Source organism: Sinocyclocheilus grahami, unplaced genomic scaffold, assembly GCF_001515645.1.
Source record: "Sinocyclocheilus grahami isolate Dianchi unplaced genomic scaffold, SAMN03320097.WGS_v1.1 scaffold481.1, whole genome shotgun sequence".
In the NCBI taxonomy this organism is placed as follows: Eukaryota; Metazoa; Chordata; class Actinopteri; order Cypriniformes; family Cyprinidae; genus Sinocyclocheilus; species Sinocyclocheilus grahami.
Window position 1 is genome coordinate 750,858 of NW_015505660.1, and position 3,667 is coordinate 754,524.

A 3,667-nucleotide genomic window follows, 5' to 3' on the forward strand; every position below is an offset into this window, starting at 1 on the left:
CAAATGTGATATTTATTTACAACAATTCAATAATAAGAAGGTAATATTGTGGTATATATTAGACACAATATTGTCTGATTTTGCTAAATTGTGTACGTGAAAATATCACCTATAAAGCCACAGAAGAACTGTTGTGCGTCTCATAATAAAACACAAAAGGTGTTTGACTGAAGCAGCACTGCACAGACTGTTCTGTGTGTGACATTAAAGTACAGCGAGAGCGATTAGACAGCATTTTTAAAATGTTTGTTTTGATGTCAAATAAATCTTGCTGTTTTGCTTTTTTGTTAAAGCAGTGTTGCTGTTGTAAAGTTGCACAGCTACAGTTGTGTTGCTGGGTTTTAAATCAGGGTTGATTTTTTTATCTTCCTCATCACTCTGTATTTACAGGATTTCACTGTCCACTCGGTTCAAATGTGGATGAATGGCTACACATAGATGTGTCCAGAACTGTGTGAGATCTCTACCATCCTGCTTTTGTGGGAGTGGGTAGGGGTGTTCAATAATGTTTTTGTGTTTAGTTTTTTCCCCCCATAGGTTTTTAACATTCTAAAAGCTCTTTATTCCAAAGATACTACAAGCTAGTCGGTGTATTCAGCAGGTGTAATGTATTGTAAGTTCTTCAGAAGTATTGCAAGTATGACATACAACAATAATAAAACAGTGCATTGACATAAAAAGGGAAATGTACTTTTGGTACTTAAGTACTTTAAAAAGCAAGTACTTCTGTACTTTTACTTGAGTAAAAATCTGTCTTTACAACTTTCACTTGTAATGGAGTAATATTTGACCAGCAGTATCTGGACTTTCACTCAAGTAATGGAGTTGCATTTGCACTTTCCAGTAAGTCGTGTCTGTTAAATAAACTTAATTCCGTCAAATTCGCCCCAGTGTAGTGGCGACTCGAGCACCGGTCGTTCGGTAGTTGCATGCTCGGTATATCTGCTCGTGCTCATCGGTTCTCTCGGTCTGCTGCATGGTTCAGTGCTGCTGGAGTTACAGGAGTCACGAATACTGCGGGATATTGGTTCATTTCGAGTCGTAGGGACTGGAAGGCATGTCTCAAAGTGAGAAACTTTAGAAAATTGACTAAAATCGAAATAACGATTCGTTCGCGAACCGATCAAGCATGCACACTCGTCTCTGTGGCGCAATCGGTTAGCGCGTTCGGCTGTTAACCGAAAGGTTGGTGGTTCGAGCCCACCCAGGGACGAAAATCTTTATGCTTTATACGACTGCCACCTAACGGTGTGAACCAACTCAGAGACGAATGTGCTTATGCTTTACACCACTGCCATCTAGTGGGCTCATAAATGATCCAGGGACGAAATCAGCTTTTGGATTTTAGTCGGTAGGATTGCTGGAACTGTAACATCGTACAGGAATCAAATATAGCTGATTCTGTTTTCGTTTTTCAGAAAAGCATTTGAAGTTTTTACGCTTAGCTACGACATATGACTTTTTTACCTGACTTTTCACATCTTAAGGCTTTAAGATTTTACAAGCCTATTTTAATGCAAATGCTTCATGCTTTCTTAAATACACCATATATGCATTACAGTTTTAATAAATATAATATTTTAGTATATATCATAACTCGATGAAATTATTTTTAAGCCCATGTATGATGGCTTTGTAGAATGTCCACTAGATGACAGTGCAGTCCAACACAGTAGATGAGTAAAGTTTGACAACAACGTTTAATGTTGGCTTGACGAAACCATCTCTGAGAGTTTAAAATAACTTTTTAAAGTTTTGAGTTTGAAGGTTTTACTTGGAGAAGTCAGACAGGCCAATAAAAACTCGGTCAGACCATATTAAACTACTTCAAACCGCATTAGACCTCATCAAACTGCTAAGAAACCACAAATAAGTCCTCCGCTGGGATTGCTAGGCATTGTTAACATGTTTCCGGCACGTTCTTAGGTTTTGTTAGCATGCTTTAACATATTTTAATACGTTAAATAGCTGAGTGCTGCATATTTTAACATTTGACGCATGTCTCTATCCTGTTTTAGCACATTGCTAGCATGTTTTACCTCCTGTTTTACCATCTTTAGCATGTGATAAGCAACATGAAAAGCGGGTTCCTAGTGGTGACAGGTTGTGTCTGATAAATAACCGCTTGCTTTTCTACTGAAAGATTCCGGCTTGTGAAGCAATTCCTCAGCAAACATCATTTTAATGATATATTTCACAATATATAATTTTTTTGCTTTTAAATGTATTTTTGTGTGCCATAAATAATGCTAAATGCATACATTTCACTGTAGAACATATAGATATTTTACTTGAGAGCAAACAAAAATAATTTTAAAAGGAGTGTTTGATAAGAGACCACTTGCTGCTCTGTGAACTACAAGATCATTTTTTATTCAAATTAGCCAGACTGTAATAAAACCACACACACAAACAATATACACACATATGCAAAGGATAATTACAAAAAACACACTGTAAATCTACTTTCCTCTCATTTTCTCAAGCCACTGCTCTTTGGACAGGGTTTCTGTGGCAGGCTCTATATTGACTGTGTCCGGTCGCAGCCGTCCTGAACGCCCCGCACTTCTTGCGGGTGTTGGCTTCTACCTTCCTGTCGTATGTGCGCGGAGCGGCGGGACGCTGAGGGCCAGGTCTGCTCTAAGGTGGGACGATGTGAGGAGCTGAGGCGATGAACAAAAGCGTGGCCGGGGGTGGAGGAACAAGGTGTTGTGGAATCGCAACCACGGTGAGGGTCGAGGCCGACTGTGGGCCGAAGGTCCCCAAAGGCTTCCTAGGGAGAAGCTGGACGACAGGCTGCGTTTGTGCTGCTAGCTTGGGTCGGACAGCTGGAAATTTGGCTATATCTACTGCTGGCCTCTTCGGTGTAGCTTGTTTTCCTGCGGCAGCATGGGGTTGATTACGCCACTGCATCAGACTGCTCCGACTCACATTTAGCCAGGATCAGCCGGCGTATCTTGCAGTAATCCTGTAAAATCAGGGACCATACCTCCTCGCCCGGGCCCCTGTGGATCTCACGAAGCATGAGTAAAATGGTGTCCACGAGGCGGCAGTGCTCAGAGCGCTGCAGAGGTGAAGCTGTTGAGCTCGTCTGCTGTTTCTTGAGCTCAGACAGGTTCTGCCACAGCGCCACAATATCACTGACCTAAACAGATGTGGATGTTAACGTGTGTCGCTACCATGTTTCTATCAAGTTGCTAACATGATTGTTAGCATGTTGATAATATGTTTTAGCCATTACCAGCATGCTTCTAGTACGCTTTAACACATTGCTAGTATGGTTTAACAGGTCACTAACGTGATTCTGTCATGTTTTAGACAGCTGATAGCAGCTGTGGTGTGGATGAGTGACGTAACATCTCATCTGAGGATGCATAAAATGATCAGGCCCACACAATCTACATGTTTTTATTTTTGGGCTTCAGACAAACTTACTCCTCATTTATCATGACTATTTTCTATAGTCTCATCAAGCTATGTAAATGTTTTTGGCATGGATTGACACCGATGCATAAAAACTTGATTATATAAGAAACACAGCCCACTCACAAATGTTTAAATTATATTATGTAAACACATTTATTTTTTCAAGTAAGTGTTGATTTATGTTTCATACCTGCTGGCTGCTGAGATGATTCTCTGTCCTCAGATCCACAAGATATTCAGT

General features: G+C 40.4%; 1 non-coding gene across 1 annotated transcript; it reads left to right on the top strand.

Moving 5' to 3' along the window:
* Positions 1–1,139: 1,139 nt before the first annotated feature.
* trnan-guu (transfer RNA asparagine (anticodon GUU)) lies at positions 1,140–1,213 on the top strand. The gene has a single exon. It is a non-coding gene; the product is annotated as a tRNA-Asn (tRNA).
* The last annotated feature ends 2,454 nt before the right edge of the window (positions 1,214–3,667 follow it).